The 26,677-nt window shown below is 39.4% G+C and overlaps 1 protein-coding gene across 5 annotated transcripts in view; it reads right to left on the minus strand.

Moving 5' to 3' along the window:
• RGS17 (regulator of G protein signaling 17) overlaps positions 1-26,677 on the minus strand; it is a 76,669-nt gene that overhangs the window by 31,397 nt on the left and 18,595 nt on the right. Inside the window, exon 1 of one of the 5 annotated variants that reach the window (XM_051615299.1) lies at positions 2,258-2,277. The exons of the other annotated variants lie outside the window; for them this stretch is intronic. The gene's annotated coding sequence lies outside the window, so the exon portion shown is untranslated. Of the gene's footprint in view, positions 1-2,257; positions 2,278-26,677 lie in introns of those variants that run through there. 5 annotated transcript variants of the gene reach the window in all.

A 26,677-nucleotide genomic window follows, 5' to 3' on the forward strand; every position in this document is an offset into this window, starting at 1 on the left:
TACAGTATCCTTATAGACAGTTTACACACAACACGTGGCAAGGATACTATACTTCAGAACTTGAACTCATTCTGCAAAACTCAAGGTTGGTGGTTATTTCAGCTTTTTGCATGGCTAACTTTTTCATCTACACTGTCACTGAGTAGAATCAAGTAATTTCTGAAGCGTTTGGTTGAATCAACCAATGAAGAACCATTTAACTACCTGTGGTGAGGGCTCCTGCTTATGCTACCGATATTACTTCTTACAGTTTGTAGTTGTGGAACTCCTGAAGGTTAAAATGAAATACTGAAAGAAAACCCACACCAATTTTATTTTCTAATGTAAACATGTTTTTAACAAGGGATACTTTGACATAATTTTAAAACTGTCCATATTTTTAAAATAGATAGGAAGAAAAGCAAAAATGTTGCAGCAGAGTATGCAGCTCAGACAGTGAGTGACAGTATGGAGTCACTTTCTCCAAATTACTGTGCTGAGCTTCTGCTGACTGCGCATGATGCAGTTGAATTATTTCATAGAATAATGAATAGTACTTGGTGCAGCAAGTGCAAAACTGGTTAAAGAAATAACAGCCAGATATTTTCACAGGGAAAGTTTGTTTCTTTTAAGTATGATAGAAATTCTAGAAACATTTGTATAAAACCACAAAATTCATTAGTTTCAGAAACCAGTGAAATTACCCATATTAAGGTATTTGTAGGGCTGAAATCTTGGAATGAAATCACATCCATTCCACCTGTGTACCTAAAGTCATTAATTTCTTACACGATTTCAGTTATATACGTAAAATGTACCATGCCTAGAATCTGTTGCACTGTAAATACAAGGGGGCAGGATGAAGGTCATCCACTCAGACGTGATGATGACAGCTGGTAATTTCACAATAACTTTAATATAGCTCAAGCTGCTGCAGCCACCAAAATGAATGAGAGACCTAGACAGGCTGGAGACTTGGGTGGGGAAAAACCTGATGAAGTTCAACAAGGGCAAGTGTAGAGTTTTGCATTTGGGGAAGAAAAATGCCATGTACCAGTACAGGCTGGGGGCTGACCTGCTGGAGAGCAGTGTAGGAGAGAGGGACCTGGGGGTCCTGGTGGACAGGAGGATGACCATGAGCCAGCAGTGTGCCCTTGTGGCTAAGAAGGCCAATGGCATCCTGGGGTGCATTAGAAAGGGTGTGGTTAGTAGGTCAAGAGAGGTTCTCCTCCCCCTCTATTCTGCATTGGTGAGGCCGCATCTGGAGTATTGTGTCCAGTTCTGGGCCCCTCAGTTCAAGAAGGACAGGGAACTGCTGGAAAGAGTCCAGTGCAGATCCACAAATATGATTAAGGGAGTGGAACATCTCCCTTATGAGCAAAGGCTGAGAGAGCTGGGTCTCTTCAGTTTGGAGAAAAGGAGACTGAGGGGTGACCTCATCAATGTTTACAAATACGTAAAGGGTGAGTGTCAAGAAGATGGAGCTAAGCTTTTTTCAGTGATGACAAGTGATAGGACAAGGAGTAATGGATACAAATTGGAGCATAGGAGGTTTAAGGTGAATATCGGAAAATTTTTTTTTACTGTGAGAGTGACAGAGCACTGGAACAGGCTGCCCAGAGAGGTTGTGGAGTCTTCTTCACTGGAGACATTCAAACCCAGCCTGGATGCCTTCCTGTGTGATGTACTTTAGGTGACCCTGCTCTGGCAGGGGGGTTGGACTAGATGATCTTTCGAGGTCCCTTCCAACCCCTAGGATTCTATGATTCTATGATTCTATGAATGTCTCCTCCACTTTTCTCCTGCACAGCTCACAGTCACTCATGTCCTCACCTGAGCTGTCTCCTTCTCTGCTCTAACAGCAGCATTTGTGTAGGTACTTGGTGAATTGGTTAGAGGAGCAGGCACAATTTAAAACTAATCCAGAGGGGCTAGGAAAAAAAATTGAAATTAGTTTTAATTTGGTTCAAGTCCCAGTCTCATTCACCTTGGGAAGATGTGAGCACTTGCGCGAGACCAAGGGAGGAAACAGAGCACGAGGCACACAACTCGAGCATGAGGACTGCTTCCTTTCAACCACGCTTGTGCTGGCAGGAAGCAATGGGGACATGGATGAGAGCGGGGCAGCTGCAGAAAGGTAAAATCTGCAGCTGTAATTTGCAACACACAACACATGGCTAGTCTGGGAGGCTGAGTCAGAAGTGTGATTGCACTGGAATGGTTCATGTCCTCAACCCTGCCCAGCAACCTCTACTACTGAAAATCCTCCAGCATTCACCTTTCAGTATGGACTGCCACGGCCAACTGTTTTGGAGACTTGCAAGTCTGGCAGTACATGGTAGTAACAGGAGTCGGGAGGAAACATGGGTCTTCATTGTAGAGCATTTCAGGAGGCATGGCTTCCTACAGGGATGCTCAGAGCCCACTGGCTGGCCAGTCTCTAGAGTGGGACTGCTTGCTTTGCTATGCTCTGACTGCTCAGGAGTATGAGAAGGGAAATGACCCATTCCCTTCCTACCTATGCATTATTTGGAGCAGGAGAGGGCAGTCCTGAATTGCAGGTAGGAAGGAAGGAAGGAAGGAAGGAAGGAAGGAAGGAAGGAAGGAAGGAAGGAAGGAAGGAAGGAAGGAAGGAAGGAAGGAAGGAAGGAAGGAAGGAAGGGCCCAACCACCCCCAACTCCGTTGTGTTTATCTCCAGGAATAGTTTGCATTCTATCCCTAATATAATACATTTCAATACCGGAGGAAAAACATTAATTATAATGCTAGGAAAGTGCTGCAAGGGGGTATATTTTGAAATGATAACACAGATACTATGTAGGTGGATGATCCTCAGTGTCTAAATTAATGAACAAAGATGTTACTGGCACAGTGAGACAGCCTTGTCTTTCATCCATTTCAGATTCTGTCCTTTCCAGAGCTGATGTTGGTGTTCACTCTGAATCTTACAGCATCTGACAATGTACACTGTTATTTAGGTTGGCATAACTGGCACGCTGATCAATAATAGCGCAAGGCTGAAAATCCAAGCAATAGGACAATGTTCTTCATGGATACGTGAGCGATGTTTACTCATCTGGTTTAACCACTGCCTCAAGTCAAAGTTATCAACTCTTTTCTTCTGCTTATGCCATATTCTCTTGGGGAACTTCTAAACTGAAATCTAAAAGAAATAAGAAAAGTCCACCCTGTGATGCAAAACAGTAGTATGCCTACTGAGGATGAACTTGGATGGGTGGAAACTTTTGTTTTGTGCTTATTTTGGTTGCATTTTGTGCTTCATGTTGTATTTGCAAATAGCAGATGTAATCTACGCAAAACCTTAATAGATTCCATTAGATTATTTAGGATGCAGAAGCAGGAATATCTTAATTCATGGCTATATTTAGAGACTGAATCGTAGACAGAGAGTTTATATTTGGTGCATTGGTATAAGGCATGAAAAAGAAATTTAGAACTTTTAATTCAGCAAGTCAGTCTGATGAAATACATTATTTTTCTGTAATTAAGTGTGAAAGCTAGTAAATAACTGGGGAGGCACAGCATATTGTGAACTGATATTGAGCAGACCTTCTAGGACAGTGGTACAAATTACACATACTGTCTCCCAGGTCTCAGTTTGCCTTTTGACTTTTTCGACATTTTCATTGTTCATGAGACCCTCTAGCTTGGCAAAAATACTGGTGAAGGTGGGCCTTTGCCCAATTAAATATTTTTCTCCTTGTTACTCTATATAATCTTTCAGACCACAGGTATCAGTTTCTTCTGCCAGTTTTGCATCTTGTTCTTTGCCTTCATTTGGTGACATTGTTTCCTAACAGTCTTATGATTTTTCCCTTTGTCCTGATAAGAATTAGGAAGAGTATTCTAGTTTGCTTGACTGACTCATTTTCTTGGGGGTGGGAAGGTATTACAGCCCTCTGAGCAATTCTGTAATCACGAAGGATTTCATTTTGCAGAACATCTGCTGTCCCTACTCTGCAGCTGAGGAAAGGAACCCAAGGATACAGCAAGTTTATTATACAAGTTCCAAGACAGGTAGTTCTCAGCAGCAGCAGAGCAAGAAAGTCTGTGCAACCCTGCATGTATCTACAATCTCGCAGTGATGGAGGAATATGAAAACTAAAAAACTCTAAGAAATTTGGAGTAAGGCTTCCTGTCAGTTTTGAAACTAATGGCACAAGGATCTATTTCTATGTTTAGACAGTGTAATCACTGCTTACTCCACTGGGTACTCAAGGGTAATTATTACAGAAATCCCCTTGTGCACAGAGCAGGATCTTTGGAAAAGAGCTCAAAAAGGAGTAACTGATGGAAGAATCATTTAGTTTATTACATTTATGCCTGGGCAGCCCTATTGAATAGCAAATATAGTAATTTCAGGTTACACGGAGTGCCTCTAGAAAATGAAAATTAGGTAATTTCTTGCACATCCCTGATCTCCGGCAGGACTTGTGCTAAGGTTTTAGAGTGTTCTCCCCAGAATTTCCCAAGGTGTTGGACATGGCACAAAACACAGGCTGCATAATTTCAGCAGCTCTGTTGATTGCTGATGCCTATCCTTTGATGGAGCAAGAGCAAGGTTTTGTTTTGTTTTGTTTTTATTTTTTCCCCTGGCTTCAAAAGCGTATTACAGCCCCACAAATTATCTGAACTTTTTCATCCCTTCAATCCCCCTCTGCTCATTTTTGAGCTTTTTCTTGCACATGACCTCCTGTAAGCCTTTTTGATTGAGAGGGCATTCCTTGGAGAAGCTCATGTGCTAATAAGTCATAGAAACATCCTGAAACTCCATTAGGGATTGTTTTTGTTTGTTTGTTTGTTTTTAATTGTATCTTCTGGAGCCATTTTGTAATGCTTGTTTTGAATGAGAGATATCATACAAGGGTGCTGAGAAACACAAACCATCATTACATACAGCAGGAAAAGGGAATTTTGTCTTTTCATGCAGGTAGGACACAGAACAGCTTAGCTGTCAGGACAGAATTGGAGCAGAATCAGATAGAGCAATCCGTCTTTTTTTCAAACTTCTGCAATAGGCAAGAAAGATCACCTTGCATCAGAAAGGAGCAATCAATGACTTAAAGATATTGAGGGTGATTTACTCTGCAGGCAAGAAACCTAGCCCTTAAAATACTCTTTTTTTGGGTGATCTAGCACATCAGCCCTTCTGCATTGCTTTGCTTCCTTTAACTTTGCCAATAAAGGACCAAAACCTCAACTGTGTAGCTTACATAAAATCAAACTTTATACACAGATGCAACTGTTGAACTTTTGACCATAATTTATTTTTTCACTGTCATAACTGGAATTCACTTGTTACATCGATTCCTAATAAGAATTGGTTTTAAGCTTAATGGTGTTGAAAGCTTTCAAGCCCTCAGCATTAAGGTAAACACAATCACTTAAGAGCCCATTTAGGCTTCATTGTAAGAAATAAACATACATTAAGGCTTTTTGTATGAAGGATTCAAGGCTTCCAACTTCCATCTTAGTTTTTCCACATATTTGGAAGATCTCAACATTCATAAAAACAGAGTTACATTTCCTTGAAGTGTACATGTATGTACATGTGTGTACATATATACACTTCCTTGAATTTTTTAATTAATTGTTTGGGAATACCTGAAGTGATCTTTACAGGATTTTGGTTAATTGCTTGGATTTTCATTTCCTGAAATGGTCAATAGAAAAGTGACAAAAATATCCCTGAAAAAAATATTTTTTTCAGAGGAGTTAGGTGCCTTGCTGAATCTTTAAAGTATAAGATATCTTTTTAACTCCAAACGCTAATCAAAAACCCTCAGAGAATGCCACAATATGCTACTTTTAATGATCTGTGATATGCTATCTGTTTTAAAGCTATAATTTCTCTCAGGACAGACTCACTAGTATACCAGAACTGTGCAACACTTGCCAGTTAAATAATCTCACAGAGGAGTGTCTTAAGGGTATCACAAGCTAAATGAAGACAGACAAAGAGATTTTATCAGATATCTCTGAGCTATAAAGATTTCCCTACACTACTTGCAATGAGTGAGTGAGTAGAGAAATCAAGACAGCAGAGCCATGGGCACTTTTAAGTGCTGCTGACCACTCATACAGTCTTCACAGAGCAAGAACATTGATAGTAGTCACTCTGCCCAAAAGAAACCTTGACACCGGTGTGTTCTCTCTTGCCACTGAGTCTTGAAAGCCATTCAGTATTTCACAAATAACTTCATATAAAGTAATAGAGAAGAATAAGTAATAGAGAAGAATAAAGTAATAGAAGAAGAATTGAGTTACCTTGGGCTCCATTTACTTATTTCAATGTATCTATAGTCTGTAACAGAACAGCTATAAACTATTGGCAACAGTGGAAATTTAATTACACTTTAATTGATTTAAGTATAGTCTACATGGAAAATTCCAATTAATTCCAGCAGTATGGAAAGTTTGAAATGTTTGCATTATTAAGAATTTGTGTTTTGGAAGGAAAGATCAATGCAAAAGGCAATTTCTAAAAACTATTCTGGTTAACAGTAGCAATGTCAGAATTTGAATTCTAAATCTAAATTTTAACAAGTTTGCTTTACTGAGTTCTAAAAAAATTCTATATTTTGCACCTTGTCAAAGTTCTAAAATCTTGCATAGAGTAAGAAGGTTTGAATCAAGACAGAAGTTGACCCATGTGTTTGTAACTAGACATTCACACTGCATACACACCCTCATGTTGATGTGCCATCCAGGCCAGTGCACAGATTTTGTATTCTGTGTGCTGAATTCAGCCAATAAAGTGCATGCATATATTATAGTTTTTAATTTTAAAAGCCTTACTGCCTACCTCAAGCTGTATGAACCATTGCTTTAAACTTTGATGGTCTTGTACTGATTAATAAGGTGGCAGAACCATGGAGGGAATTTCACAGAATTAGAATGGTTTGGGTTAGAAAGGACTTTAAAGATCATCTACTTCCAAACCCCTTGCATGGGCAGGGACACCTTCGACTAGACCATGTCACTCAAAGCCCTATCCAACCTGGCCTTCAACACTTCAGGAATGGGGCATCCAGAACTTCCCTGGGCAACATGTTCCAGTGTCTCACCATCCTCATACTGAAGAATTTCTTACTAACGTCTAACCTAAATCTACCCTTTTCCAACTTAAAACCATTGTCCCATGTTCTCTCACTATACATCCTTGTAAAAAGTCCCTCCCCATCCTTCCTATAGGGCCTCTTCAGGTACTGAAAGGTTGCTATAAGGTCTCCCTGGAGCCTTCTCTTCTCCAGGCTGAACAGCCCCAACACTCTCAGCCTGTCTTCATAGGAGAGGTGCTTCAGCCCTCTGATCATCTTTGTGTCCCTTCTCTGGACCTGCTCCAACAGCTCCATGTCCTTCCTATGTTGAGGGCCCCAGAGCTGTACAGAGTACTCCAGGTGGGGTCTCATGAGAGGGGAACAGAGGGAGGGGGAGAATCACCTCCCTGGCCCTGCTGGCCATGCTTCTTTACTTATTCCTCTTAAGCAGCTTGAAATGCTCGAGACACCCACAACCTCCATTCTGTCATTCTTCTTGTAAAAATGGCAGACCACCTTTTGGTATTAACTTTTTGAAATTGTGGGGTTTTAATACTTTTTGTCTCAGAGAACAGTTTCTTGCACCCACTGAATTTTTCTTTTGAAGAACTGAAGACTCAAGTGTCTACAGCAAAATAACTTGCTCATCTCTTAATTACTGAAACTCAGCAAAGAGTTTCAAGATATGTACATTACTACCACACAGACATCTTTTTCTTGTCAGGTCTTCTGCTCTGGAGATGCTTGACTCTTTCTAAAGTCTTTCAGAGCTACTCCGAGAAGGTCATAAATTGGACATTTTGTCCATTGATGGATAGGAAGAAAAATAAACTGTGTGGACACTTGGTAGAAAGTGTTCATACTTTAAGCACTTTACTAGGATAGAACACTGCTACTTGAAAATTAATTTAAATTGAAATTCTCAAATTCAGCTGAACATTATAAAATCCCTGTGTTGTGTGCAGTAATATTCTTTTTATGACTTTGCCAGACAGCTTCTGTGCTCATAAAGGATATCTGAGATTTATTTTTATTATTTTGTTGTGAACTTAGTATCCTGAGGAAGCTCTGCTTAAATCTCTGCCTCATCAAGTAGATACACATTTGTATTTCTGAATCAGACATGACTGCTCAGTAACAAAATATTAAGCTTGACAGTAATGTATTATTGAAAAGTTTGAGATGCCTGCATGTGGTTTTTAAGGAGCTGTACTAAAATTATGATTAAGAGTACTCCACAGTCTTCAGGAACATTTTACAAAAAGCAAAATGTAATACTCATCAGGAAACATTTTATCTGTTTAAAGTGTATTGTTTTCATTTATATGTGTTTGAGAAACATCTGAGAATTCAATTTTACACTATATCTATCCCCATATTCACTGTGGGTGGCATGGCTGTAATTGCCTGAGACACATGAAGCCACTACATTTTAAAAAACTCACAAGGTGCTTTTGGCACAGTGGGAAAATAAAGATCTTGACACATTGCTGGAAAATTAAAGAAATGTTGGTTACAGCCCATGACATTCCCCATAAAGAAGACACCAAGAAGACTCTTGAGAACACGGAGAGAACTTTACTGCATGCACTGGCACTGTAATTTCTAAGTAAGTTTCATGGTGCTCAAAGCCATTTATCTGTGCAAAAAGTCAGACATAATTTTGAGGCTATGTGAACTGCACAGATCTGTACAAATGTCAGCAGAAATTTAGGAAAAAAATCACAGAACCAACACAAGAATTTATAGATAATGTAGGGTAAAAAGGTTTGCAAGTGCATTTCAAGTACCAAATAAGATGTAATGTTGCTGAACAACTTTTTCTGCACATAAGACCATTCTGACAAATTTTTACCTGCAGAAATGGCAGCATTCAGCCAAATAAATGCACACAACTTTTCATTTATGGTGCACGTGTTACTACCAGCTGAAAAACAAAGGAAGGCATTAGAAAAATTCTTTTAGTGTGAGAACAGCTTTTCTGATACCACTCTGGTCATGGTTCTAGCCTCTGAAGTGACAGGAACTACATTCTACACTGTGAAATGAAGATTTATATTGTCTACTTCCAAGTAATCATGCTAATTTTAGCTTCAATGACTAACTTCTGAGGTATTCTCTGACAGGTTCTCTGTATGTTCCAGCCCTCCTTTCCTCAAGCCACTCTTAAAAGGAAAAAAATAAGTAAAATAAACAAAAAATCAAGAGATTAGCGTAGGAGGGAGAAGGTATTTGGTTAACATGGTAAAACTGTGAGGGAAATGAGTGGAAGGTGGCATGAGTTAGAAACATATTTAGGGTCTTTCTGGATGGCTTGGAACAGTGGGAGAAGGTTAATCCAAACACTACATGAGGATAAGCTTGATCAAAAAGAAGCTGCTTCCACTAAAAAGGCAGGGGCAGGAATTGTCCAGTTAAAATGCTCTGCTCACACTATAGTATCCATGAATTAATGACCATAAAGCTAAGGGAATTTTTACCTTTAACAGACATGGGTCAAACTGGGCGCATACCCATAGGTAACGCATCTCCACTTCCCTCCCACAAGCTATGCTACTTCTGTTAAACTTGTAGCAAGCTCCTGAGACTTCTGCTTCTCCGGTTAGCACTACTGCTTGCTGGTTGGAGGAAGGGAGACCAGTCCCTACTCTGTGCAAGGGTCTCACTCTGTCCCACCATGCAGGTTTTTTGACCAATAGCAGTTAGTTTAAAGCCTCAGTGCTCCCTTGTGCACTATGCTGTTGACACATGCTTCCACTTTGCTATTTCTCTGCTCATTTACCTTGCTGCTATCTCAAGATAACACATTTATCTTATCACTCTTGACTTCTTCCTCAGCTGTTAACTGAGGGTTTTCAAGAGTATCACCAGGATTTGTATGTCAGTGTTCAACACTTTCTCCTCCACATTCACCCCAAGTCTGTAGCTGCTTTAAGTGACCTGCAGCCTGTGGCAGTCTTGAGGTTTTGGTTTCTTGCCTATGCTGTGAGTGACCATCTGCTCACCTGCATAACAGGTTCAGATTTGTGGAGCTTTTATTCCTCAGCATTTCTATAACAATGTCAGTCATGTCAAGCATTTTTCTGTGTTTGACTCCCATAGGCAGGTCTCCACCTACCAGATTGTTCAGGGTTATCAGTAGCACCTGATAAGGTACAAGGGATGATTCAGCATGACATAAGAGGAATCCCTTTCCATTAATTCTTTATCTTATGTCAGTCTCTTGGTTATCTTTACTGCTGACAAGATCTGTCCATTGTTTCCTGACTATTGGTAAAGATAATTCATTGTTAACAGGACTGATGCTATGTCATGGTTGCAGTAAAATTGTTACATATGGTATGAGCATAAAGCATTGATTGCTTTGAAAAGAACAAACTTGTAATAATAACGTGCCAAAGTATATTCCAGATCGCCAGTTCTGTTTTGGGACATGGTCTATCAGTCATTCATACCACTAAAAGCAAACAGGCTTGTTCTTGACTTCTTCCATGTTTGTCTGCAATTTTCTTAGTATGTCTTTTTATTCAATTGCTATGGTTTTATCAGTGCTATAAAGATCATTAATTTTTTCTTTAGGCAGAAATATTTATTATACCTTGAATGTTTCTACTGCCATGAGCATTTTACACTGTTGATTTAGGATGAAATTTATTATACCCACCCAAATCTTTTCTACACATTTTAATCAAATGTTCCCCAAGTTTTGTGTTTTTAAATTACGGAATCTTGAGCAACTTATGAAATGTGAGTCTGTTCCCTCTGTGCTCCAAGATGCTAGGAGGGAAAAAAAAAAGTAAGACAAAATAAACCTTTCCCCCCCCCCCCCGTTACTCAGTATACCTTTTTTGTGTCTCAGGCACTATTCTTGACATCGATGTCTTAGTCTCTTTCAATCTCCCTTTTCTCCTCCTCATATCATGACAAAGCTTTACCTTCATTTCCTCATCTCTTTTTACAGAAGCATCTATTGTTCTCATGCTTGGAGAAGGTTTGTTGCCTGAAATCCCACATTTCCACTGGTCTGACTCTTTCACCATACTTGCTTGTTCTGCATTAGTCTGCTTTGTCTACCTTTTAGTTGCACATCCAGTGCAGCAACTCACACTTTTCCATCTGCTGCTATCAAGCTTCATCCTCTTCACGTTGTGTCACGAGAGGGCCCTCCACTTATAAAATGAGCATGGTCCTTATCTTTAGTAGCAGGATGGTTTGTAGAGATGCTGTAATGAGTGCTGTGGCCACATGCCTCCTCAAGGCTTCATCACACCCCTGTAATTGATGCTGTATGTCCCCCAGGCTCCACGTGCCTGTTTGAGACCTGCCTGGGGCTTCCACAGTGTGGAGAGAAGTGAGAGCTACTGATCACAGCCACAAGCACAGAACAGTCATTGGGACAAGATACCAAGGGCTCTTTTATCCCTTTCTGCTATTCAGGAAGTTACCAGGAACAACAGGAATTAAAGAAAAGAGGCATCAGGCAAGAGCAGGAAAATAGGAAGGAGACATGGATTTACCTGACTAATTTTTTTGGGTTAGAATTGTTTTGGAGCAAGAAACTAGAGCAGGTGTCAGTGAAGTGATAAGCTATGTGGCTTGAGAGGCTTCAAAATTTTAATGGGAGGATTTTTTGAAATAAAGAAGAAAAGGCAAAAAGTTTCAATTCTGGGTATATTGAACTATTTTTTTTTCTATATATGTTAACAAAGTAATCATTTCAGCAACATTTACTTTGGTAAAACATAAACATTCTACATAGATCTCATGGCAAAGCTGAGGCATGCCTCACACCTGACACACCTCTGGCCAGTGGAAGCCACTGGTTCAGGCCCTAAAGTTACTTTCTTCTAAGATTCCCTGACAGCAGAAAAAAACATCAGAGAGTTTTTTAAAACAGTGACACTGTGTTCTTCAAGCTTTGATTTGCATTCACCTACAGCAACCCCAAGCATTAGTAGAGGATGCCCTCAGCCAACAGCAGCGACAGACTTCCACAGAACCACATGCCTCCTCCTGATTTGCACCAGTGTCTTAGCTCCCTCTCCTCGGCCTCCTTAGCTTCCCAATACCGAGGTCACTGGCTTTCCCTGGCCGAGATGTCTGTCAGCTCTGCTGTGAAACTGATAACCTGCAGAGCAATACAGCAGGCAGATGTCCGTCTATCTGGTGCTGCTACAGCAAGACTTACTGTGACTCATCTTTCAAAGCCACTGGGCAGCATGGGAAATAAAGAGATTTGTGGAGAAAAAGAAAAATCAGACTTCCAGGTTAAATCCTCTTGCCATTACAAAAGCTTTCTAGAACTTCCTCACTGTCTTTTCAGTGAGAGAAAGTTGGTTTTCTTTCCTTTCTATTGTTCTTGTGTTATCCCTTCCCTTGCTGTAAGGATTCCTATGTAGAGAACTGCAGCCTCCCTAGTGTACCTCATCACTTGAGCATCTACCTCAGCTGCCTGAATCCTCAGTAGTGTCTTGCTTGTTAACTTGCTTGGAAGAATGGCTTTCTCCAGAGCTATTCACAGTTCCCTTTTCCAACTACCACAAATGTATGGGGCTGTTGGTACTTTATAACATCAAGTTGTGGACACTTTTAGCTCAGTCTGTCTCACAGTATGTCTTAAACATAGTCAAAGTGGTATCTCTAAATTCATAGGGATTCCCAAAATACCACACTGGGGCAGAGGGCTTGAGATGTTTTGAAACTAGTGTGAGGAGTCCCTAAAGCCAGTTACCATGTTATATGTTGGAAAGGATGCACAGAGGTTCAGAGAAATATGATTTCTTCTAATTTCCTTTCTCCTCCCATGGCAATTTTTAATCTGTCAGTTTTAAAAACACAGATTTCCAACTATGCCAGTAAACAATTTTTCATAGCAAGCTGTGCATGTATTTCTTCATACTCATCAACAGCAAAGAATGGATTATGTCTTCCTGTAGAATCTGACAGCTGTGGAAAACTTACATATTATTTCAGAATGGAGAAGGGATCAATACAGCAGGTTTTTTGTTTTTGTTTTGTTTGTTTGTTTGTTTTTCTCATGGGAAAGGATATTTTAATTTGGAGGACGTGCACCAGGAGCAAGTAATATTCCAGAAGTTAATCTGTTCCTCCCTTTTTTGTTTGATGGTATACTTGAAGCAGTATTTGCTTAGGGAAGGTTGCTGTATTTTTTTTATTTTCCAAAGCTTAAGAAAAAGAAAAAGTTGCCAATCATTTTCTGCCCAGAAAAGGGAAAAATACATCCAAAGGCAGAAAAATATTTCGAAAACCACTTATAAGTGAATTACTAAAAAGTCTTACATAAAAAGTCTATTTTTAACACCTAATTTTGATCAAGTTTAAAGAATGGAACTTGAAACTACTCTCCTGTAATATAAATTTCATTATTCATCATAATCCAAGTCTATTTATTGTACCAGTATTAAACCTACCACTAAGATGTAAGGGCCTCAAAACTTGAAACCTTTGAAACCTCTGGAAATAAAACAAATTTTGGTATGGATGTGCCACGTCTAGTCAGATCTGTACATTTACAAGCTCTCTACTCTTATGCTGAGCACTAGCACAGATTTAGAATCACCAGCTCTGTTACTCACAGCAAGGAATTAAAGTAGCTCTTTCACTTGAGTATGCAATGGGATAGGGTGAACCAATTTAACTTAGATAAACAGGTCCCTGAATATCAGCAGACAAGACCTCTCGGAACAATGTCTTTACAGATGACTGAGTGAAACTTGATGTGACTGCCTGGTCTGTCACCTCTCTTCCTGTAAAAGCTCTGCTCAGTGTCAGTGTAACCTGTCAGATGTTCTTGTTTACTGCCACACAGACTATAGGCTCCATGAGGTATCTTAATAAGCATCCTTTTATCAAGTACTCCATAGTGTTTAAAAAAAATAAAATAGAGATCTTTGCATAAAAAGTTATATTTCCTCTAGCCAGTGAAATATACTTAGGTAATTTTCTTGCTGAATTTTAAACAAATTATATAACAATGTAAAATTTTAACAAATTAAAAGATCTGTGAAAGAGCCCTGGGCAGCCTATCGACTGTGTGTTAAAGGATTAACCAGATTAAAAAGAAGTATGGGCACAGCACAACTAGCTTGGCCAGCTACCCACAGCTCCGTCTTCCCCACAATTTTCCCTGTCCCAGCCATTCTACTGTATAGTGACTTGGGCACTGACTTCTGTCCCGAACTCTCTTTCAAAGTAGGGCCTGGCTGTGAGATCTGTAAGAGGATGGGGAATCAGGGAAGCTTGGGAACAAGGTTGGGTATAAAGCAAAATTGTACTAAGATCTCACACACCAGTTCTCTCTGAAGACCTTCTCAGTGAGCTGTCACAGCAGCTCTTCCAATAGTGGGGTTTATAGAAAATCTGTGTTAGCTAGTAAAGGTTAATCTTGCAGACCAAATCTTCTCGCCACAAGAGCTTAAGTAGGATCTCTCTCTTCCACTTCTCTGCTGTTTCTTTTTTTTCCATGCATTTGGGTTAATTTTATGTCTTTGAGATTGCCTTTGAAAGTTTGACCTATCATTTGATTGAAATTAGATGACATACATAAAGCGAGTGGAGAGGGACAGACAGGCATGTACAGCATGGGCTCAGAAGCACCATCAGCTTAGGTAACTGAAACAAGAAGGCAGAAACAGGATCCATGTGAAGAACTTTGAGCAGTATGGTCCAGAACAGCCCACCACTGAAAAATAAATTCCCATAAATTCCCATTCATCCAGCCACAGCTGTGATCCAGGAGCTATCTTTACTCATTGAGGCAAAGGGTGAAGGGTGTTCTTGCGAAAGGGTGTGGAAGGAGAAGAATAGTGCTTGCTGTCTAGCCCAGCTGTATTGAGTAAAGCAGAGCCAAACCTCACCATGGATTTATTTTGTATATTTGGAGTATTTACACTAGATCCAGTCCCACCAATTGTGCAGTTTCATCACATGCTTTGGGTATGGTAAAAAAGTTATGCAAAAAACCCAGAAAATAAGGTTGAAGCTATCAAGCTTCACAACAGGCTAAGGAGGAGGTTTAATATTAGAAACTACTTCAGTCTCTTTTTTTAAAAAGCAACAATTATAAAGAAGGTGTCTTTGGATATTTTTCATCCCATAAAACAAAAATTCAAAATATTCTAGGTTAAGGGCCTTGTCTAGCTCCCAATTCAGGTCAAAAATTGTATGTCCAGTTTTTATTTGCCTTAGTGAATTCTACTGAGGCAAAGAGTAGAGTATGTAATTCTATAATACTTCTATGCTCTTAGAATTAAATATTGATTCAGTTGCTTTAAAATCCCTACACTAATTATTTATAGCATCTTTTCTTCCAAAACTTTTCACAATAAGGAATAATGAAGCCTTTTTGAGTGAGTAAATCGGAAATTATGGCATAAGGCTAGTAGAAGGCAGTACATGTCATGGACCAAGACATGTCTTCGCTCTTTGGTAAGATAGGACTTTCAAAAACATCCAGTGGTTCTAATATGCTCCATCCACTGATCAAACTCTTTAAACTTCTTTAATTTGAAGCAAAGTGAAGATGCAGCTGACCCTGAGGAAAGTGAACATCTCCAAAGTATTTTTACTCTTAAAACCTTCTTGGGTAGAAAAGATTTTGGGGATAGAATCTTTAAAAAATGCAGAAAACTGCAAACCTATATGTGTTCTAAGTATTAGACATTAGGTTGCTTCATACAGGTGGTTTCTAAGGTTGCATGATGTGGATCAGATTCCTCTGACATTCTAGCTTTCAGGAAGCAAAATTTACGCTTGCTACAGCAGAATAAATCCTTATCCTTTTAATCAAAAGATGAATATTTAACACAACTGTACAGCCTCAGAGATCTGCTATATGCATTTCCTTGTTGATACCTGAATGGTGTGCAACTAAATGCAATTACAAATAAGAACCGGGGCTTCATGGGAGGACATGAAAGGCAGTATTTCTCAAAAAAAAAGAGACCACTGCTTTGTTTCAAGAGCTCTCAAACTAAATGATGCTTTCATGTTAGGTTTTATGTTTGACTCATGCCTCTTGCAAAGTTCTGGCACATTCAGTAAACACACAACTGAAAAAGCAAAATTCAGCATTTCTTGTCCCCAGCACACTTGTCACAAGTCAGCATGCCTAATGCCAGTCTGCCAGTCCTTGCTACTTCTAATAAACGTCCCTTGAAGGGGCTTCATTCCACATTATAGACAATAATAATTATTATTATTAATAATTATATTTTAATAATAATAATAATAATAATAATAATAATAATAATAATAATAATAATAATAATCCCTGTAGAATGACTCGCTTGTACTTGGAGCCAACTGATGGAGAAGAACTGCCCTGTGCTGCACAGCGGAGCTCACAGATGTGGAACAAATAAGGCTGATGTGGCAGTAACCCACAGCACCTGCAGGGGCAGAGGTTTCCATACTACTATTCCACTGGAAGCCACTTGAAGCCTCTTCTGAAGGAAGGACAACTTATAAAGAAGAAAAGATACAGCAGATATTAGCTGTATCAGGAATGCTTTTCCCCAGCAGCACTGTAGACACTACCCTTTCCGTTTGTTGAGCTCTTGTCTCATGGGGAGGAGTCACCTTGAAAACCCTGTTTCTTGTTACCTGTTACTATCTGTTGCTTTTCCTTTCTAATATACTTTCAGCAGTATACTGACTTGTGCATCAGCGTTCAACACTGGATAACTGGGTATTCTGTATTTGCAGCTAATAATACAATAATTGTTTATTCCAGGGCTGTTTTGGACTGTTAGGAAGCATTCTTCTGTCCATCAACTTCCCTGAATTTTGCAAGGTCTTCCTAAGGGCATATTCTAATACTTCCTTCAGTTTTTCCACACTGGGCAGCTGTACTTGTGTTGTTTGCAGGGTGCTGCCTCTGGTGGACTTTGAGTTCTGAATGCCCTTCTACTTCACATCCTATTTTAAATGTGTTTTATGTTTGTCCTCATTTTCCACAGTATCAAAGTCCTGTTTATCATTCAAAACTTCAGGCAGGGGAACTTCCTTTTTCCATCAATAAACATATTGCTAAGAGTTAATTCCAGATCTTTCACTAGGCCAAGGGCTTTGCCTCAAATTGCAGTCCTAGTCTGGTTTTGTATCTGAATTCACCTTCCCAAAATTACCTTTGACAGCTAGACCAGTCAGTATGTTCATTCTTACTTGCATATAATATCTTGTTAAAAACCACTTTGTTTCTGGGGCTCATTTTTGTGCATTGCTCATGTTTTTAACATAGCCTGGTGGTTAACCATCTCTACTCAAGTTAGAAAAATAATGAAAACAAACAGATTCTTCAGTACCATCTATTTTCAGAATCATGCATGCTTCTGCCTGTCTTCTATTTTGGATAGGACTGACCCCTGCCAAAAGGAAAGAATGCCTGAAACTTCACCATTAGCCTTCTCCAGTTCCAGAGTTCCAGCTCTCTGTGGAGGATGATCAGCTCCTTTCTTCCCCTAAAGCTGGGATAACAGTTTCCATTACTACTTTGGTTGCTTCGAACCTGTGCCTGGCTGCAGTGGGTGTCCCCCATGAGGCTGTTGCGTGACCTCCCTCCTCCAAGATGAACACATGGCTCCATCCCCAGCCCAGCCCTCCTAAGAACGTTGTCCTGCAGAGGGAACTACAGGAATAAGCTCCCCCAGTACAGGCAATTCTCACTGCAGGAGGAACATGACAATATGAGGGAGATTTTTTGTTTCTATTTGTATATAAATACATCTGCCGCCCTTTCCTCCCATGGAAAGGCAGTGCTTTTAATGACACAAGCAGGAAGTGGTTAAAGACATGTTGCCAGGCAATTTTTTCAAGTTGATTAATCATTACACATAATCTGAATGTAGTTAATGAAAGTGATGAGAATCTAGAAGTCTAGTACTCCACTGATACTGTGTGCTATGACACAGAAGCTAATTCAGCTGAACCAAGAAGTGGTTTAAAAAAAAATTATGCAGGTGATGTAGCTGGTTGCTCTTGTTCAGGTTCTTGTGAAGTCACTAGATATTCTACTTGTGATCTCTTTATCCATAAACAAAACTTCCAAATAACCTGCTCTATCCTGAAACACTCACAAATTACTTAATAATATTTACAACTATGCACTTTTTTCCTACAAAAAGACTCAAATGCTGCTGATGATAGCAGATAGCAAACAAACCTTTTCAGAGTTATTTTGAAGTTATATAGATTAAGCCATGAAAGAGATTGTCTGGAAATAAACAGTTGCATCATGCTGCAAATTTCTGAACAGCACTTAATCTGGTTCTGCCAAGGACTAATCAGAATTTCCCTGTGACTGTTGGTAAATGGCATTTTTGCAACATTGCAGGTTTCCAGAGGTGTGGTAGCAATGGAAAAATTTTGCTGGTTTCTAAGCTTCTGGTTTGATGAATCCACTGCCCCTTTCAGATTTCGTTCAGTTCAACATTAGACTGTTTCTGCCACTGACACCATGATTCATCAGTTTCCCAAATGCTGGGAGCATTCCCTCGATTTATCTTCTATGATGCACTGTTTTCCCCTTACTGCCCAAATCCCATAATGTATCACTGAAGAACCATTACTGGAAGTGCATAATGGCAAACGGTAGGTGTAGAAAATCTTGATGCATTGGAAAGGTGCTAATATGCAATTAATGCCTGAGATACTTTGACTGGAGTTGTTCAAATGATGCTTCGGTATTTCTAAATCAAAGTTCTGAAGTTTTCCAGTTATTTCAATTGTTTGAGATGAACACAAATATTTAAATAACTCAGATTTCCATTGGATTGATATTCTCATTTTTGCTCAAGTTAATTTCTGTTTTAGAGCCAGAAGAGGAGCTGACAAATTCTATTCGCAATTCTATCAGCTCAGTGGTCTTTTCAATTTCAAATTAATCCAGAAGAACAATTTTGCTGGAGTGGGTCCTTTCCTACTCACATCACTATTATTTTAATTGCCTATATTGAAAATATTGTGTTCATGAACTGCTGTGTTAGTGACAAAAGGCCAAATTCTGATCTCCCTATTTAGTGGCAAATGCAACTACTCGGCTGCCTCTATTGCACGGGTTCTTCCTTTGCAGAGGTGTCAGTGAGCCTGGGTTTTCTTGCACAGATCAGGAATGCCAGCCATGCTGACACTTCTGAAGACTCCTTCTCTTTGCCTACCTACTTCTCATTCAGCAGTTCAAAACTACAGTCCCCATTTCAGTCAACCTTTTGGTAGGCTGAAGTAAATCAAGCTAGAGCTGGGTCAAGTAACTTACAGCCACTACATTCTCCATGCTCTTCCTTCCCCTCCCCTTCCTATTCCTATTGGCACATGTACACACAAGACAAAGTAAAAAAGAATTTTAATCAATTTATGTGCCTTACAAAGGATTCCTGTATAAGTGACATTCATGTCCTCTATCTGTCCTCAGGAAAAGAGGGTAGTAACATAAAGTGTTCTCATTTAACTGTTGAGGTAGAGACAGTGATCTGTTTTCCTCTTGATACGTCTAGAGCTTTAATGTCAGTGAGGCCTATGCAAAGGATACTGTTTTTTATTCTTATGGCTGAAAGAAGAATTGCCACTACACTAAAAACCTGAGTATCTTCTATCTTTTTGTTTTATTGTTCCTTAGAATTCACATTGAAGTCTGGCTGCTTTAGTGAATTATGTATCTAGGGGGTCTCTGTCCATTTTCTCAGTTTTGCTCCAGAACTATGCATGGTGCATTCCCTCTCAAGGAGTTTGTTTTTTTCTAAAGGAAGAATTATTCACCGCAGCTTCCAAACATCATTTATTCAGACTCTCTTGAAACATATTGATTAGGATGTTCAAAGTGAATGATTTGTGGCAGTGAATAAATCCTCTCTGGGGAAGAAAGGTGTCTGCTGAGGACGAGACTTGGAGAAGAGTATCCCAATGCATTCTCAAGTGTATCAGGAAAACGTTAATTATATCTGCTCCCAAAATGGCTGTGAAAAGAATTCCAGCTAGAAAGCTGGAATTGCAGAGGGAGACTGTAATCACTATTGTCCTGTTGTGCTGCAGCAGGAAAAAAAATGAAAGATTTAAGAAGAGTTGATTTTGAGGAATAAAAAGATGTTGAAATCTCTCCAGCATCTCATTTCCTCTCCCTAGGAGTGCAGAAATTCCCACTCATCCCACATGTACTCACGTCTTTTGATAGTGCTCTTATCATTGCACTTTTCCCACCTCCACGGGTACAGCTCCTGCTGCAGGTATTGCTGCTCAGGGCACCTTAACACCTCCTCTGCTAGCGAGGCAGCTGTGGCAGTAGCAGCAGTAACAAAGGTGGTGGGTGGTGCAGCAGCAGCAAAAAACACCCCCATTATTTTCTTCTTGACAATTTAGCCTGAAAATGTGGAGATGCTTTATAAGCAGTGCTAATTTGTAATTGGAAAGGTAATTATTATGTTAAGGCATTACAACAGGAACTTGAAGCTCTGCGACTGTGTGCACGTGCATAGTTTTCTGCCACCCTGCAATTAGCAGAACGTAAGTTGTATAGTGGGCATGACTGTCACAAAGGCTATTCCATGGAGTAAAGAGAAATCTAGATTTTAATCTTTTTTTCATCAAAATGAGATATTGATGACTCCCATTTTCTGTGAAATTTCAACTTTTTAACCACTGGTACTGGGTAGAGGTACCTGCAGAGGACACATTAATCAGTGCAGATGCTCTCCTCAGCATGAAGCAATGTTCCATGCTGGTTCCCCTTGCTGTTGAGGCAAACAGAATCAGTAACACTTTCATCTCACTATGAGATTTTTCTGGGGAAGAAGTTGCCTTGTATAACATCACCTCAATTTTATGCCCTCATTCCCCAGCTTGCTTTTCTTCCTTGGGCTGTGCGTCGTATTTCTTTTGCACAGTGTCCAACTGCTAGCCAGTTTCCGTGTCAACCTAGAACAGGTCTGGTCAGGAATTTTTCAATTAAACATTAATTAGAAAAGTCTATGTTTGTCAAAAGTGAAACTGACTGCTGAAGCAATAATTTTTGACAGATGTCCTTTTAAAAAAATTCTTATAAAGAAAGTTTGGAAGTTGCCAAAGTATCTCACTGAAGCAGTTTTGGTTTGCTTTATTTTGTTTTGTATTAATGGAGGCCACTTTTCATTTAAAGAAACCTTTGGTTTTAAATTAATTGATTTATTTTGGAAATTGAAAGAAAGGAATTCCAAAAAAACAATATTTTAATTAATTTAACCAAATTTCCACATTTTCTATTTAGGAAGGGTTATTATGTTTGAGAAACTTTTTTTTAGTATTCAAGACATAAATATTTTTGAAAATGTTACAGATACTCATGGGACAGGACAATACTTTCTGTCTCTGCATCTAGACTGGAACTGTTCAGGACTCTGTTGTCAACTCACTCCTAGATACCCCAGCAAGTTAAAAGTAGAATACTTTTAGTAGAATTGATAAGATCAAATTTTTTACTTGCATAAGCTCCACTGTTTTCTAGATTTAAAAGTTATATTCTTCTCTGGAGAGGAACATCTCTTGTTTTCAAGCAGTTGTGCTGAAAAAACCCTGAGTGCTTCCACATGAATAGGGAAAACTGCCATGGTGTGACTAAAAATGGGGAAACAATTCAGAGGATAAATGAGAGCTCGGGTTATAGAATTTGTAATTAGTTGGTTGGGATAAAATCAAACCAGTATTTAGAGAAGACATTGGGAGTTTTCATTGTGACCAAACCATGTTTGCTTGCCTTTTATGATGTAAACAAATACCTTAAATTTGATTCTAATTAACTGATGCTACTGATTCAGTAGAGTATACCTGGTCATTTTACAGCAAAAAACAGTTTACTTCATGGCAAGTTATGCATTTAACTTAAAATAAATATTTAAAAAAGCTTTTTAGGTTGCCAACATTTTCCACATAATAAAACAATCATACTTGAATGGCAAATAATACATACAAAAGTACTCAGTTGCACTCTTTTCTCTAAAGCAAAAACTGAGTAGTTAGAAGCAACCTGATTATTCTAAGTATCTGACAATGAGAAGAAAGAAAGACTATTCAGAAATTTTGACAATTTAATGTCTTCTATTACAGCCACCCAGGCTACATTTCCTAATTACAGAATCATACAATTGTTATGGTTGGAAAAGACCTCTAAGATCACCAAGTTCAGCTGTCCACCCAGGGGAAAGAAAAAAAACAACAAACAACAAACCACAACCACACAAAACCAGCAATAATACACAACCCACAAAAAAACTCACCACGCCCATTAAAGCATGCCCTGAAGTGCCACATCTACCAGGTTTCTTGAATACCTTCAGGGATGGTGGCTGCACCATCTTCCTGAGCAGCCTGTTCCAGTGCCTAACTGCTCTTTCAGTAAAGAAATTCTTCATAATATCTAGTCTAAAGCTCCTCTGCTGCAATTTCAGGCCATTTCTTCTAGTTCTGTTGTTACCCACTTGGGAAAAGAGGCCAACACCCACCTCCCTACAACCTTGTTTCAGGTAGTTGTAGAGAGCAATGAGGTCCCCCCTCAGCCTCCTCTTCTGCAAACGAAAAAATCCCAGTTCCCTCAGCCTCTCCTCACAGGACTTCTGCTCTAGATCCTTCATCAGCTTGGTTGCTCTTCTTTGGACATGCTCTAACAAATCAATGTCCTTATAGTGAGGGGCCCAAAACTGCACACCGTACTCATGGTGCAGCCTCACCAATGCCGAGTACAGGGGCACAATCACTTCTTTACTCCTGTTGACCACTATATTCCTGATGCAGACCAGGATGCTATTGGTCTTCTTGGCCACCTGGGCACACTGCTGGCTCATGTTGAGCTGGCTGTCAACCAGCACCCCCAGCTCCTTTTCCTCCGAGCACCTTTCCAGCCACTCTTCCCCAAGCCTGTAGCATTGCCTGAGGCTGTTGTGACCTAAGTGCAGGACCTGGCACTTGGCCTTACTCAACATCATGCGATTGGCCTTCACCCATTGATCCAGCCTGTCCAGGTCCCTCTGCAGAGCCTTCCTATCCTTGAGCAGATCAACACTCCCACCTCATGTCATGTCGTATGCAAACTTACTGAGGGTGCACTCAATGCCCTCATCTAGGTCATTAATAAAGATAGTAAACAAGACTGGAACCAAAACAGCCCTGAGGGACATCACTGGTGACTGGCCACCAACTGAATCCAACCTTGTTCACTACAGCTAGTCCCCTTTTGAATACACCAGTGGACAAGTAGATTATTCCTCTGGGAATAATGGGGAAGAAAAAATAGAGGTTCACTCAGTCAAGTAGAATGCAGAGAATTATAATATCATATTATAATATCTGCTGCTATGTTATTATAATAAAATAGTATCTGAGATTTAAGGTAAAACTGTGCAAAAAGAAATCTAGTATGTGAGAACTGTAAACTGTCATATAAATATTCCTGCCCTCACCTACAGTGATTGAGTGACCATAATCAAGTTTACTGAATATTTTAATAAGGTAATTTAGACCTGATTGCACATCAGCACATGAACAATCTGGAAGGTTTTATGTCTGGACAACTGGGTCACAAATGGAAAACTGAGTGACTGCTGCATGAAAATTTCTGCTTCAAATATGAAGAAATTTCCCTGGTACTTCTTCCACAAGACAGGTATCTGTTCTTTGTATCACTGCTATCTAGAGGTGTTGAATCATAAATACATCTAGGAATTATTAGTCACTATTTACCATCCCTTTACTGTTTTACTGGAAAGCTATATAAAGTGGTAATTTAAAATGAGAAAGTTAATAGTGAGCAGTAAGCTTTACATGACCTATTGGAGCAGAGGCATCACTAAAAGAGCAGCTTTTGTGTACATCAAAGAGTAATAATTTTCACCAGTAATCCAATAAAGCTGCCTAGATGTATTTCCAGTGCAACTCAATCCTAACTATTGTAAAGCCACTGTTTGTTTGGTGAGAAAGTAGCCTCCAAGCATCTGAGATACAAATTAGGTTCCCAAATAACCGTGAAAGGAAGATGAGTTTTGGTTTCCTAGAACTGGTCACACAAACACAAAAGAGAGCTCATACAAACATAAAAACCATAAGAGTTTGGTGGTATTCTTTGCAGAGTTCTACAGGAAACCTCTGAGCGAGAATTGAGAGCAGAAGGTTTCCTTGAATAACCCAAATGTCCCCAGTTAGAATTGTATATACTCAATATGAAATACAGTTAAACGGCTACTTTTTGTTCCTTTATTTTTTCCTTCCCTTTTATAACGGGAGTAATGAGGGACCAGGTTCTTAACACAGAATGGAAAGCCCTTGCATTTTTCACTCCTATGAAGAATGAGGGAATGGTACAGAATCAGGTTTTTGCCTTATTTGCTTGGTAGTCAGGAAAATTGATACTGAGAACTGAGACATCAAATTGCTGTAGAACAAGACACAGCAAAGTGACTATTTCCATCAAAAGCCAAATGATAGTTTGGATGCACTGTGTTTCCTAAATGAGTCAGGATTACTCCTTGGCAAGTGCAGAGGACAGTTTACTCCTTGCTCAAGAGGGTGACATATGCCATGATGCAGGAATTTGCAGGTGCTCACCTTGTTTTCCTTTACAAAAGCAGTCCTGTCAGCTGTCTCAGCTTTTTTGGCTCCCTTTCTTTGGGCGTCATCCTCCCTTACACTGCTTCATTGTTATTCAGTGAGTGCTTATGCTTTAGTTTCAGAGATACCTACTGTAGGGTTCTAGTGGGAGTTAGTAGCCACTTGACTCTTATCATGTCAGGAAACTGCGATTTGAGTCAGTGAGGTTCAGAAACCATGTAGCTTTAACAAACTGACCTCAGATTTCACAAGTAATCTCGTTCTGGTTTCCTGCTGTAGCTATGCCTTTCTAGTAGCTTAGCTCTGAGTTCCCATTAGTTCAATGAGTTTATGGAGTCAAAGCTGGGGTCAAGACAACAATAATACTTTGGTCCTTAGCACCCAGTCAGACTGTGTCACCAAAATGAAATGCAAAAGATTCAATATTTTCCATCCCATGCTAAATGGTGTACACTGTTGCTCACTCAAACAGGTCCTTCTGTGACTGCTGACTAATCACCCTGTGAGCACACTTGCACTTTACATCCATTACTTTGGTATGCTTGCTTTGGGAAAGGTAGCAGGACAATGTTTAAAGAAAAAAACACCAAAAAACGCAACCCCAAATCCAGCAAAAAACCTCACATACCATAGGTTCTTGAAAAGCTGAACTCTAAACCTGGTGTAACTAATCCATAATCTCCCAACTAGTATCATACTAACCTACACGCAAAGCAGACGTTAGTCTCCTTCAGATATAGAGGCTATTTGTATCAAATGGGGACAATAAAGTACTTTTTTTGAAGTGATACTCAAAACATAACCCAAAGGAGATCAGAAACTGCAATAGATGGAGAAATTGAAGTAATATATAAACAGTTAATAATTCTTTAGAATTGGCAAATGTTCCTGCTAAGAATGCTATCACTTTGGAAGATAACTTAATAGATAGACAGCACAGGACAACCAGTTTGCTACTAATGGCATTGCTATGGTGTAATGAGGCTGAGATGGCTATATTCCAGACAGATGCTATTATTTGTTCCAGATTTACCATAAGTGACACTATGATATTTCCAAAATCAAGCCTGAAAGCCCATCAAAAGCATCTTTCTGCTTTGACACATAGCAAAATGTAGGAACAGTTTTTTTTCATTCCTGCTGAATGGAGAATATCCAGAACACTCAGTCTGATGATCCCTAGCTTTTATGGCAAAGCACAAGGCAAACTGAGTGGTCTAGTGATATTCTCTTATTGCCCTTTTTCTTTTAATGGTGTGTCCTTTTCCATCTAAGTTGTTGTAACAATGGATAGAAATACTGTTTCCCCTTTTATTAATTTATTCCTGTTTCTGTGAAATTGTGTCACTTTCATGAGAGGCTTAAAAAAGTTGGTTAGTCTGTTAGTCTCAGAGAAAGATACTTGAATGCTTTTAAATGGAAGACATATTCCAGGTGCAATTCTGATAATTAAAGTTTAATGCAGCATAAAAACCTCTTTTACTGCACTTTGGTTCTAACAGTGTTCCCTTACAGTAACTCATTGCATTCCCCTAACAGATCACACTGATTCTTTGATTTGTCTGTCAGTGTTAATCTTCACTGCTGTCTCTCGTCCTAAAATCTGACAATGTATAAGCAAGACATTCCGTTCAGGAAAAAAACAGCAGTGCAGAGTTAATGTTTATATTAATGTTTAACTAATTAGAACCACCATCACCACCACATGTGGTGGTGAAGATGAGGACACTTTCTCAGTGTCCAACTCTACATAGAAGGCAGCAGGCAATCCTGCTATGATTGACATCTGGCAGTGTGTCAGTAGATGAACCAGAAGCATTTTAAGAGTAAGTGTTCAGATTCCACTAAAGAACATAAACTTTAAACTTTCTACAACAGCCATTCACCACAACTTTAAAAAATAGGTTATAAAGGAAGTTCCACTTCAGGGAAATCAGTAACCACACCAAATTGATCAGAGATAGTCAACAGAGAGGAAAGATGACCCAGTAGCTGAGGGCTATCCTAAAATTTAAGAAGCCTCACTAAATTGTCACTTAATGCCTTTTAGTTA

Source organism: Apus apus, chromosome 3 (genome assembly GCF_020740795.1).
Source record: "Apus apus isolate bApuApu2 chromosome 3, bApuApu2.pri.cur, whole genome shotgun sequence".
Lineage (NCBI taxonomy): Eukaryota > Metazoa > Chordata > Aves > Apodiformes > Apodidae > Apus > Apus apus.